The sequence below is a fragment of the Capricornis sumatraensis genome, chromosome 10 (genome assembly GCF_032405125.1).
Source record: "Capricornis sumatraensis isolate serow.1 chromosome 10, serow.2, whole genome shotgun sequence".
Lineage (NCBI taxonomy): Eukaryota > Metazoa > Chordata > Mammalia > Artiodactyla > Bovidae > Capricornis > Capricornis sumatraensis.
In genome coordinates this window covers 84,366,361-84,379,912 of record NC_091078.1, presented here as the reverse complement: position 1 = coordinate 84,379,912, position 13,552 = coordinate 84,366,361, and the positions used below count along the sequence as shown (strand labels likewise).

General features: G+C 45.2%; 1 protein-coding gene across 7 annotated transcripts in view; it reads right to left on the bottom strand.

Moving 5' to 3' along the window:
- CADPS (calcium dependent secretion activator) overlaps nt 1–13,552 on the bottom strand; it is a 476,150-nt gene that overhangs the window by 202,494 nt on the left and 260,104 nt on the right. The gene's annotated exons all lie outside the window — the stretch shown is intronic.

Below are 13,552 nucleotides of genomic sequence, written 5' to 3'. Positions count from 1 at the left end.
CAGATGGTCAGATGCTCTGGTTTTGAACTCAGCTCCTTCTTCTAGAAGCTGTGTCATCATGGGCAAGATACACTACGTCTTGGAGCCTCTGATTCCTCATCTGGTAGGATAAACAAAATACCTACCTCACAGGGTTGTTATAAAGAATAAATCATATCATTCAGGTAAAGCACCAGCATAGTGAACACATGCTTGGCTGAACAGAGTTAGCCACTGTTATTAATTGTGGGCTCCTGGAGGTGGCAGGGGTTTAAAGGACCCTTTAGAAATTCATGTGTTGAACTTGGAAGTTTTCTTGAAGAAGGCCGTGATTAAACCTTCCTTTGGCACACCTGGGTTGTCAGGAACAGCCAACATCTACATACCATAAACTTTGCTATACCTACACCATGATGGACTTGTTTGCAAGTTTTCTTTAACCAACATAACCACCGAGATTCACTCAAGCAGCAAGTGGCGCATGAGCGTCCTCTCCTGGCTCCCCTCCTGCCTCAGGGGCCATGCCTCCTCACTCCCCTTTGCTGCTGCTTTCATCTTCTCTCCAGACCTCAGCAGAGCCAGGCTTCGGGCTATGGACCTCTTCTCTGTCTGTAGCAGTGGTTCTCATGGGGATGGTTTTGAGCCCCCGGGACACATCTGGCAATGACTAGAGACATTCTGGGTTGTCCTGAGGTGGTGGGTGCATGTTCAGCTACTGGAATCTAGGGGGTAGAGGCCAGGGCTGCTGCTAAACATTCTGCAGTGCATGAGAGAAACGTTAACAACAGAGAACTATCCAGCTCAAAATGTCAGCAGCGCCGAGGCTGGGAAATCCTGGTCTACACCGACCACACTAATGAAGTCTCACAGGCACCCCGAACTTAATACGTTCAACACGCAACTCCTAATCCCACCCATTCCAACTCAAATCAGCTCTCCTGAAGTCTTCCTCGGGTCAGCAGTGGGTAAACCCATCCTTCCAGTTGCTCTGGCCAAAAGCTTGGAGTCATCTGTGACTCCAGCAGATCTACTGGTCCCATCTTCAAAGAACAGGCAGAATCTCACCATTCCACTCATCCAACCATGGCCCAAGGCACCGTCATCTCCTCCCTGACTTAGTACACTGCCGTCTAACTTGTTTTTCTTCAACCCCTGTATTCTCCAATGCCCTCCAAAGCCATAGTGATCTATTTTCTCCAGTTGCTTTATGATGTTAAGTTTCTACTGTACATCTAAGTGAATCAGCTCTATGTATACACATAACCCCTCTTTTTAAGATTTCCTTCCCATTTAAGTCACCACAGAGTACTGAGTAGAGTTCCCGAGCTATACAGTAGGCTCTCTTTAGTGCTTTACTTTATGCACAGTGGTGTATATATGTCAATCCCAATCTCCCAATTCATTCCACCTCTCCCCCTTGGTATCCATAAGTTGGTTCTCTATATCTGTATCTCGGCATAGTGATCCTTTAAAACGCAAGTCAGCTCTCAACATTCCTCTGCTCAAAACATTCCAGTGCTTCTCCAGCTCAGTCAAAATAATTGACAAAGCCTTCACTGCGGCCTCCATGGCCCTACCGGAGTTCGACTTGCATCGCCCCTGATCTTGCCACTTGCACTTTCATTCACTCAGCTCCAGCCAGCAGTCTCTCTGCTGTTCTTTGAAAATCCTGGCACACTTCCACCTAGCACCTTCGCATGTGCTGTTCCCTATGTCTGAAACACTTCTCCCCCCATACACTGGATGAATCACTCTCCTGGTTTCTTCCAGGCTCTGCCCAAAGTCACTTTATCAGTGAAGACTTCCTTGACCAACATGTCTGAAAAAGAACACCCCCAGGCTGCTTATTCTCCTTCCCTGCTTCATTTTTATCTTCAGCGCTTATTGCCATCTGACATATATTTCCCTTTTGTCTGTTTATTGCTCATCTGCCCCCACTAGAGGCCACACCCTGTGAAGGTGAGTAGCTTTTGTCAGCTTTGTTCTCTGCCATATCTGTATCAAGACTAGTAACCTACACTTCACAAATGTCTGTTGAATAAAGAATTGATTCTGAAATAGCGCTATTGTTGAGTTCTGATTTCAGAATAACTTTCATTATCAACAGACTATTCCAATTACTCTAGGCCAGCTAGAAATCTGTTCTATGCTGGGTAACCAGAGAAAGCTACTTAAAATCTTTGGGCCTCAGCTTCCTTATCTGAAAACTCATCAGACTTTCCATTCATAGATTGCTATGAGATTCCATGAAATAAAACACATAAAGTATTTGACACAGTGTCTATAACACATAAAACACTGAATAAATCATAATAGGCATAGTGATAACACTGGAGCTGTACTTGGGGAGTTTCTCTAGTCTGGAGAGGAGCTCACTAGGAATTCCCCCTCTGGCTGCCCAGCTTCAAAGACTTTCCTAGAGTGTTCCACCTGCCTCTTCCCTACCCATCCCCCGACAGACTTTCTGGGTCAGGTTCAGGGTTCCCCTAGGTTTCCAAGCCCTTGGACTCCATGTACTTTAATCCAAATCAATTCAATAATAGATACAGGACCTAAGTGCTGTTGTCCACAATGGAGATGAATTACTGGGTGCCAGGCAGATGCCTTCTGCCCTGGACTTGCAAGATGAGGGGGAGCAGCCATAACAGAGTTGGGGACAGAAGGGAACTGACTGGACAGCCGCCCTTGCTACTCCCTCTGAGTTTTCCAGTGAATGACAGCAGGCTTACTGATTTGCTTCCATATTTCTCATTTGTTATTGCGTTTTTGTTGTTGCTGTTCATTTGTTCATCCATTCACAAATTCACCAACCACTCTATGCAGATCACCATATGTGCTGGGCACTATTATAGGTTTGGGGCAAGAGTCAGCGAAGAAGACAGAGAAGGTCCCCACGCTCACAAAGAAGGTTTTATCATTTGGGCCAGACAGATAATAACCAGATAAAAAGTGTGATGATTTCTGGGAAGGAAAGACACTGTGAAGATAGTAGAATAGGGTCAGAACATGGAGAATCCTGGGCGCAGGGCTACATTAGGTTGGATAATCAGGGGACAGACTGAAGACATGGTGTTTGAGCTGAGACCAGAGGGGAGGGGTCTGCCATCAAGTGGCCCACATCCTTCTTCGTCCCCCTTCTCTAGTGAAGTAAAGGGAGAATGAGGTGGGGCATCACGGCAAAAGGGAGGGATCTAAGCTCTTGGTCTCCAGTTAATCCCTGGTACCCAGTATCCTGAAAATCCTCACTGAGTAAATGAGTGAGTCTGGTTTGATATCCCCCCCTCTTTACTCCCTTCCTTTTCCCTTCCTTTTTTTCTCCTTCCCTTTTTTTTCCTCTCTGTCTTTCTGAAGACACTGTCTGAGTAAAATGTGGTAAGTAACTTTGCTTAAAATCAGAATTCCCAGTGTCTAAGTGTTTAAACCCTCCCCTCACAGTTTCCAGATTTATATAAATGATAAGACAATTCATGACCTCTTGAGTGCACACTGTCACACAGCTTCACCCCCTGCCCATGAAGGAGGGGAGCAGAATCAATACCACACAGCTCTGCAATTAAGTTCGAGCGTCATCCCCCTACAGAAGTCTGCATGCCTTTTTCCGCTGCCTGCAAACACCCCCTCTCCCTCTAATCTGTAGCTTAGGCTCTGGCAGTTCATCACAAGCACAATAGAATCAGGTTTATTCCCTTCATCAATCGTCCAAGAAAATTTATAGAATTGTGGTCATTAATTTCATCACGTTAAGTGGAGGAGGAATAATAATTTCATTATCCACTATTATTGCTTATAAATTTTTATGAATTATTTGCATTATTAAAAATTCAACATGTGCCTAATGTGAAAATGCAGAGCTGTCTGGATTGGCCAGGCTTTGTTCTTCTTCTGTCAGGCACAAACACTGGTGATGTTTAGGGCACTGACACGTCCTCTTCCCTTCATACAGGGTGGCAGAAGTGGAGTTAGGCTCAGAGAGTGAGAAAAAAAATGCCAGAAAATCATTAAGAGGCACAATGGGTGACTGATATATGACTTAGCCCTTCCAACCGCAGTGATACCACAGGATGGTTTAAAAGACTGGCATATTCATACTTTACCATGAGGAGTCAGACGGCAATTTCATGGTCACGTGCAGGCATCTTGGCTTGGCTAGTGCCTCACCTTTAATAAGGGATCATGTTACAGCACACCTTGTGTCTAATTCTACATTTCCTTCTACTCTGTCACTGTCTTAGTCAGCTTGGGCTGCTCTAACAAATGCCCTAGACTGGTAACTTAGACAACATTTATTTTGTTTGGCTACTCTGCTGCTGCTGCTAAGTCACTTCAGTCGTGTCCAACTCCGTGAAACCCCATAGACGGCAGCCCACCAGGTTCCCCCATCCCTGGGATTCTCCAGGCAAGAACACTGGAGCGGGTTGCCAGTTCCCTCTCCAGAGCATGAAAGTGAAAAGTGAAAGCGAAGTCGCTCAGTCGTGTCCAACTCCCAGCGACCCCATGGACTGACTGCAGCCCACCAGGCTCCTCCGTCCATGGGATTCTCCCACTCTAGAGTCTGGCAAGTCCTAGCACTAACACGTTCAGTGTCTGGTGAGAGACTGCTCCCTGGTTATGTCTTCACATGACAGGAGAGATCATTTCTCCTTTGTCTCTTTTACAACCTAATTCCATTTATGAGAGCACCAGTCTTATAACCTAATTGTCTCACAGAGGCCCTACTTCCAACCAATTACTATCATGTGGGGAATCAGGGCTTCAAATCATACGAATTTGGAGGGTGACATGAACACTCAGTCCATAACCTTATGTTCCTGGACCTCTAAAATTCCTGGCCTTCTCACAGGCAAAATGCCATCCCAAAAGTTCCCCCCGAAACTCCGAAGTCTCCTATAATTATCATCAGGACACTGATTTAGCCAATGCTGATTCTGTAATAATGGATCACATTACAGTGCATCTTGGCCTTCCCTTGTGGCTCAGCTGGTAAAGAATCTGCCCGAAATGCAGAAGACCTGGGTTCGATCCCTAGGTTGGGACAATTCCCTGGAGAAGGGAAAGGCCACCCACTCCAGTGTTCTGGCCTGGAGAATTCCATGGACTGTACAGTCCATGGGGTCATAAAGAGTCGGACACAACTGAGCGACTTTCACTTTCACAGTGCATCTTGTCTGCAATGTCACATTTTTTTGTATACCGTTAGCAATATTTATTAACTATGAATCTTTGACACGATGCTCAACACTGTATGGATATCATGTGCATGAATCCTTGCAACAACCCTATGATGTAGGTATGACTACTTCTATTTTACAGGTAAGGTGTTCTAGGGATTCACCAAGGCTGAGGGCTGTTTTTGAGTGTCTAATTCCACAGGTATTTACCATGAGGTAATTCATGTGTATTTTGTTAGGTCTACATTTTACTAAAGTTGTCTGAGTAAAGTTAGGGACTTTTTAAAATTAAAAATAATTTTTATTCAAATGTTCTAATCCTATTAAAAAATCTTGCAGAATAAGATACCTTACATTTTCTAATTTTATGATACCCTGTCACCCTGGGAAAAAATGTACGACCAATCTCTTGGAAAACATGAGTTGGTAATCTACTCTTTGCACATCACAATCTTAAATTCTGAGGTGCTACAAAGATGTCTGGCTCCCAGTTTTTGTCCTTGTTTGTCTGAAGAACAAAGTAATTTTCTGAACAATTAAAAAACTGCCCAGAGGAGCTAAATGGTTTAATATAGTTCAAGAAATGTCCTAAGGCAGAATACAGTCAGCTAATAAATGGATAATAGAGGTAATGAATACTGTGGTTCAGAAGACAGTGAGACTGATGTACTTTCAACGACTTAAAAGTCCATCATGGTGGGGGCAGATGCAAGTAGCAGAGGTCTTAAGAATCGGTAAAACGCAGATACAAATATATGGATGTCAAGGGTGAATGGGGGGGTGGGCAGAATTGGGAGATTGGAATTGACATATATACACTAATGATACTATTTATAAAATAGCTAGGGGCTTCTCTGGTGGCTCAGTGGTAAAGAGTACACCTGCTAATGCAGGAGACACGGGTTCGATTCCTGGGTTGGAAAGATTCCCTGGAGAAGGAAATGGCAACCACTCCAGTATTCCTGCCTAGGAAATCCCATGGACGGAGGAGCCTGGCGGACTCCAGTTCATGGGGAGCACAAAAATGTTGAACATGACTTAGTGACTAAACAACAGCAAATAAAGTAGATAACTAATGAGAATATACTGTATAGCAAAGGGAACTCTACTTAATATATTGTGGTGAGCTAAACAGGAAGGAAGTTCAAAAGGGAGGGGGAATGTGGTTGATTCATTTTGCTGTACAGCAGAAACTAACATTGTAAAGCAGCCATACTCTAATAAAAATTAATTTTTTTAAACGGATAAAATATGGATGGGCAGAGGCCATACACTGGGGAGGGGAAGTTGAAAGCATTGGTACTAAAAATCCTTCAGAGGAGAAGGAGGCTACTCAACAGTAGCTCTATAACAGAAGCTAACACACGTCCACAGAGAAGTGATGGCAGTCACAGAGGATGGCTAACTCAGGCTTCTGGGTAAACGGCAGAAATGTGTAGGTCTGGTATGATAAATGAACTATCACAACGCAGGCAGAGATGGCCCAGAGAAAACGAGTGAACTGGGTGAAGTTTATGGACGTCTGTTATTTTTCCTGCCCAACACTCTTGCCCGGCCTCTAGTTACAGTACTGTAATTCTGCCTTGGCAACCACCTCTCCCTGGCCTTGGTTCATGTGGTTTGAGTGAAGCTGACCCCACTCCTGAACTGAGAGGTGGCCATTCTTGGCACTGCATTTCCTAGGCTAGGATGCTGAATCAAGTGTGGATCTTTGACTCAGTTGATTAAGAGTCAGCTAAACTTTGGCTAAAAAACAAAGGAGAGATCCTTTTCCTTTAGGGTTACTACATGCAGAATCTGTCTGCAATGCAGGAGACCCGGTTCAATTCCTGGGTCAGGAAGCTCTGCTGAAGAAGGGATAGGCTACCCACTCCAGTATCCTTGGACTTCCCTTATGGCTCAGCTGGTAAAGAATCTGTCTGTAACGCGGGAGACCTGGGTTCGATCTCTGGGTTGGGAAGATTCCCTGGAAAAGGGAAAGGCTACCCACTCCAGTATTCTGGCCTCAAGAATTCAATGGACTGTATAGTCCATGGGGTTGCAAACATGACTGAGTGACTTTCACTTTCACTACATGCATAGAATGTAACCCATGAACTATTGGCAACAACCAATTTGCTTCCATAAGGGAAGAGGTTACCTGAGAATGAAAGCAATCCAGTGGGACAGAGCTGAAGGAAGGAGAAACACCTGATGACGCCATTTGAGCGTTAGGGTCAAGCCATGCCTGCAGGCCTAGACACTTCAGTTACATGAAACGATGGACTCCTGTCTCAGTCTAAGCCAGTTAGAATCAGAGTTCTGTCCACTGCAACAGAAGTAAAGCAAAGCCCCAACTGACCTGCTTGCTGCTTCTTCATTTACTTCTTCCCACAGTTCAATCATCTCTTCCTTTCAGGTGCCTGCAGCCTCATGACACGAGTCTGACCTTTTGCTTTTCAGACTGCATTGGCGCTACTCTATTTTTTGAGCATTTCTTTAGAATTCTTCCTAATCAAATCTACTTGCCCTGTGTTCTGTTCCTCCAGGTCCTTAACAGAATACAGATTAGTCAGAAAACACAGAACTTCCTTTATCTATTCCTTCATCTCATTTATTGGCCATCCCTAGGTTGGGAAGATAGCCTGGAGGAAGAAGTTGCAACCCACTCCAATATTCTTGCCTGGAGAATCCCCATGGACTGAAGAGCCTGGTGGGCTACAGTCCATAGTGTCGCAAGAGTCGGACATGACTGAAGCGACTTAGCATAGCATAGCATATAGTAGGCCTAGGCACTGTACTCCACACTTGGAAAATTAGGTAGGAAAAAGTCCCTGCTCTCATGGAGCTCCACTGCTAGATTAGTCGTACAGTAACTTAATCTTCCTTAGGTAATGATGACTAGGAATGGTCTAACCCAGGGATCACCAAACTATATGTTATAGGCTAAATTGGGCCTGTAGCTTGGTTTTGTAAACAGTTTTACTGGACACATCTATGCCCATTTCTTTATACACCACATGTGGCTCTTTCCACATGAAAAAGGCAGAGCTGAGTAGCTGTGACAAAGACTGCAGAGCTTGCATTTGCCATATGGCTCTTCACAAAAAAGTGTGCTGACATGTGGCTTAACCCTCCCAAGGTACTGCATACGTGAAGAGTAAGTGAAATCCCAAGAGATCTGGTGTTTCAGTTCAGTTCTTTTTATGGTGGAGGTAAATAAACTGTATTGAACTCAGGAGAATGGTGGGCATGTCTGAAACACCACGCTGCAACCACTTTTTCAAAGTCACTGATTTAAAAAAAACCCTATGCATTGTGCGTTCTATCCCATTACGTGGGTTTCTTGTTTCAATATAAAAATCTTTCCAATTTTATCAGTAAGCTGGTTTAACAGGAAGATGCTCCTTGCTGAACTCTGGGACTTTGGGATCCACGCATGTTCCAGCTGGAAAAGCGTCGCCTGCATTCAAAATAGCATGTTTCTAAAGCGGGGCTGTTCAAGTCAAGGCTTTGGGGAGGGGAGGCTTTCTTTAGCTTCTGTAGCACTTCTGCCACCATCAAAGGGATGACAGCAATCAGAAATGCCTGTGCTTTGGAGTGAGTTCTGGCCCCAGCATCTGCTCCTTCTGCCTCTTTGGAGTGCTGAGAATTTACAAGGCTCTGAAAAAAATGCTTGGTGTCCTATTCTTGTAGCTTTTGGGGAAGCATTACCGCTTCCTTAATGAGAGGAGACGTTCACATATCATTCTTTAAGCTGTGTTTTATGCCCTTCCCCCAGTGACCTGTTACCACTCATCAATATATTATCTGTGGACAGAGACTGCTTATGGATGCATCTCTTGGTTTGAGGTTCTGATTATGGATTTTTTGTTGCCTCTATTTATTTGTTGGGCATGTTTGGTGGTAGAAAAATCGTTTTGTATGGATGGAGCATTACACTGTTACTGATGTACAAAAAGGTACTCATTATTTATTGGGTGCTATCGATTGCTCTTTTACTCTTGGGCAACTGCGATTCTGTTTATATTGTTAGGTTTTGTTTACCTCTATTGAAAAAAGATTCGCTTAGCAAGACAGACTCAGTCCCTTCCTCCTGGAAGGGTAAGGATGCCAGGGAAGCCTGAGGGACTGTTATCATTCAGGGCTATCGAATGGCTCACTCATGAAAGACTCTGACTGAGGGCCTACTATGTTTCTGGTCTGTGCTAAGCACTGTGTCTGAAGGAGCTCACCGAATTGCTACCCCTGTCATCGGAAGGTACAGTCTTCACCCCCTAGTTTACAGACCATTGACATGTTCAGTCTTTAAGCAACTAGATCAAGGTCACTCCACTGAACAACAACAATAATCATAAATCAACGCAGCTCACTATGCTATGTACTGTGCTGAACACTTTAAACCCGGTGTCTTATTCCATCATGGCAGCAGCTTTACAGAGCAGGCACCATTACTGCTACAGTGTCCACAGTAGGAAATGGGGCTGGAAACATCAGCCCCATTAGAGAACCTGCCTGCAGATCACCAGACTAGTGAGCAGGGAGGCTGAGACTCCAGCCCCGACAGCTTGACCTCAGAGTCATCTTTTCAGAAAGCCACGCTAATACTCACGTCTTATTATCAGAAAGTTAAACTAGGATCCAACAAGTGCGGCGCCTGCTGAAGTGAATACCCCTCTACCTCAGCAGTGCAGGCCTTGAACAGCCTCCGGACTGGCACCTCTGGCCTGGCCTTCCTGACGCTGAGCAGGAATTCCTGCATGGAAGAGGAATCCCAATGCCCCTTGCCTCTCTCAGGATGCTGGGTGCTAGGTCAGAAGGAGCACAGGATGCAGAGTTTGGAGGCCTGGGTTCCAGCCCCACTAGAGTCCCGTGCAACTCTGTGTATGTTCCAAGTGCTCTCTTTGAGCAGCCATTCCATCCGTACAGCAAGGGGTTGGATGGGAGGAACTTAACCCTCCCTTCTGGGTTCAGCATCTTTGTTTCTGTCATTTAATCTCTGCCAAAGATATTGGAGAGTTTCCTGTGACTCCCATGTGAATACAAAATATAGACACATCTCTGGATGTAGGGTAGTCACAGTTTTCTAGGAAGTGGATGTTGCATGCTCCATTATGGAACTGGGTTGGGGCCACTCCTGGGTCCTTCACCTGGAGAACAGGATGGCAGGCAGGCAGCAGAGGTGCGAAGAGCGGCCCTCGGCAAAGCAAGAGATTGAATGCTATCCAGGCAGGGCAGGACGGCAGGCTTCTAGGTTTGAAAGGCTCGCTGGGTCGGCAGCATCTCAACGACCTGAATCTCACTCTCCTCTCTCCTAACAGTGACCTCGTTACCCCCAGGCTCCCTAGGTGCCCTCGCTAGGGAGTCTTGCCTGGGAATGTGGGATGGACTGGGAGTCTGGGGTTAGCAGATGCAAACTATTATACATAGAATGATATAGATAAACAGGGGCTTCCCTGGTGGCTTAGTGGTAAGGAATCTGCCAGCAATGCAGGAGATGTGGGTTCGATCCCTGAGTCGGAAAATCCCCTAGAGAAGTAAATGGCTACCTACTCCAGTATTCTTGCCTGGAAAATGCCATGGACAGATGAGTCTGGTGGGCTAGTCCATGGGATCACCAGGGGTTGGACACTAATTAGCGACTAAACAACAATAACAGCATAGATAAACAAGGCCCTATTGTATAGCACAGGGAATTATAGTCAATAACCTGTGATAAACCATAATGGAAAAGGATATGAAAGAAAATAAATATGTGTGCGCACGTGTGTTAGTTGCTCAGTGACTCTTTGCAACCCCATGGACCATAGCTCGCCAGGCTCCTCTGTCCATGGAATTCTCCAGGCAAGAATACTGAAATGGGCTGCTGATTCCTCCTCCAGAGGATCTTCCTGACCAGGGATTGAACCTGTGTCTCTTGCGTCTCCTGCACTGGCATGCAGATTCTTTACCACTGTGCCACCTGGAAAGTCCTGTAGTTCAAGAAAGATAGAATGAAAACTTTCCTGAGTCTGCTTTCTCCACCAGTAATGGGTCCTCATTCTTCCTTTAGGCAAATCCCACTTGGCCCCAGGCACCTTTCCTGATCATCTGGCCCTTGATCACCCCTCCCTCCTGCTGCAGTTACTCCTCCCCTGCGGAGTTGCTTGAACTGTTTCCCTGAGTTGGTTTCGGTTTGGAGCTGGTGTGTATCGCCAGGCAACCTGGCCCAGGGCTGAGTGGGCCCTCCAATGTCTTAGAGAGTCTCAGTGTGGAACGGGGATGAGCTGGAGTTAAACGTCCCCAACTTCTGCATGCCTCTCTACTCTCAACAACAAAGACTATTCTGCACTTGGACTCTGCGCCAGGTTGAGTTCTAGGCAGTGTGGATACACCACAGGGTGCAAGACAGACCCGCATTTTTACTTGTGTTCCAGACCTTTAACGTTTGTTTTTCTGGGTCATGAAACTTCTTCTAACAGTTAAACAATCAGGCCTAGATGCATATGCACGTCTGATTTGTTTTCCAGAACATGGTGATAGTAGGCTTTCCTGTTTTATATAAAGTCCTTTATAGTCAGGACTTTAAAGGCAGACAGCCAGCCTTACTGAAGGAAGTAATACAAACATATTTTATAAATGGACAGGGCCAAGCATTAGGTATACTGATATTTTTAGGCATCTTATTTCCTTCTTATTACAGAATTCTTTGCTTATCCCTGAGCTAAGTTGGGCTTCAAGGATACACTGGCCTATCATTTGTTCACTGGTAAGATACAAATAGGGCTTCCCAGGTAGCTCAGCGGTAAAGAATCCACCTGCCAATGCAGGAGGCATAGGTTCAATCCCTGGGTTGGGTAGCTCCCCTGGAGAAGGAAATGGCTACCCACTCCAGTATTCCAGCCTGGGAAACCCCATGGACAGAGGAGCCTGGAGGGCTATAGTCCATGGGGTCACAGAAGAGTCAGACATGACTCAGCAACTAAACAACATCAAGTAAAAGTGAAAGTCGCTCAGTCGTGTCTGACTCTTTCGGACCCCATGGACAGTAGCCCGCCAGGCTCCTCCGTCCATGAGATTTTCTAGACAAGAATACTGGAGTGGGTTGCCATTTCCTTCTCGAGGGGATCTTCCTAACCCAGGGATCAAACCTGGGTCTCTTGCATTGCAGGCAGACTCTACCTAAGCTACCAGGGAAGTCCCTAACAACAACAAAGATACAAAGGATTCCTGAAGCCTAGGGGAAAAGGAAGCTATAGCAGAATTTAGCCACTAGATGGCGATCCCAGACCATGAATGCCTCCCCACTCAGCCAGGGTGGATTTTCTATCCTGTGTCCCAGGCACATTTCCATTGGCTGCAGAAATACTTCAGCAGACCTAGAAAGGTTCAACAATGGCACCAAGCCCTCTCTATTCTTAACTATCTTATTACTTCAACAATTGGCGTTAACTGATAGATAAGAGGAAAGTATAACTAGTGTTTACATTCACAGGTAATTTTAAAATGCACCTTGTTTTTTTTTTAAATATGAACCTTGATTCTGCTTTATACAAAAGTGTAACAGTGATAGAAGAAGTCAGAATATCTCAAGAAATGTCCATTTCCCTTCTCTGTGTGGGGTGGTTACATCTATGGCACTTGTCCAGCGCTGACCATGCCGGACAGAGACACAAGGTGATTTCATGCTTTAGAGACTCTGAAACTTGGATCAGGGAGACCGAAGGGTGGGGCAGGGCAGGGCGGGGCGGGGGGAGTTTTAAATGGAAAGTGTCATTGGATTAGTCTTTATTAGTGGCTGATGACTACTGGGTATTTAATTAATATTGAAATACAATCCTTCCATGTCCTCTGATGCAATCAATTTAATCAGGTTCCATCCCTGGATGCCATCAGGAAATGGACTAGACTGGAATGTATTTCTACTTATTTTTGGCATGTAAGAAGATAATAAATATGACTCAAGAATAAAGTCCTAAATTGATTTACAATCAATCCCCAGCTTCCTTGCTTGCTAGCAGTACATTGGTCCCTATTTGGCAATAATATGAAGAGGGTTAGAGCTCGGACTGGCCATTTTTTTGAGTTAACCATCAGACAATCACATTCTTTGATATAGTTGTTCATTGATGATACTTCCCACAAGGCCAATGAACACAAACTGTAACTTCCCAGAGCTGAACAATTCTTTTCTTAAACTACCATTTCAGTCAGTGCAAAGTAAATTACAGATAAAAAGGACTATTAGTTAAATCAGTGGTTCTTGGTTGGTGGGGACTTCACCTTCCATTTTCTAGAAGATGCTTGGCAAATGTCTGCTGACATATTTTGGTTGTCACAGCCAGGTTGTGTGGAGAAGGAAATGGCAACCCACTCCAATACTCTTGCCTAGAGAATCCTGTGGACAGAGGAGCCTGGCAGGCTGCTGTCCATAGGGTCGCACAGAG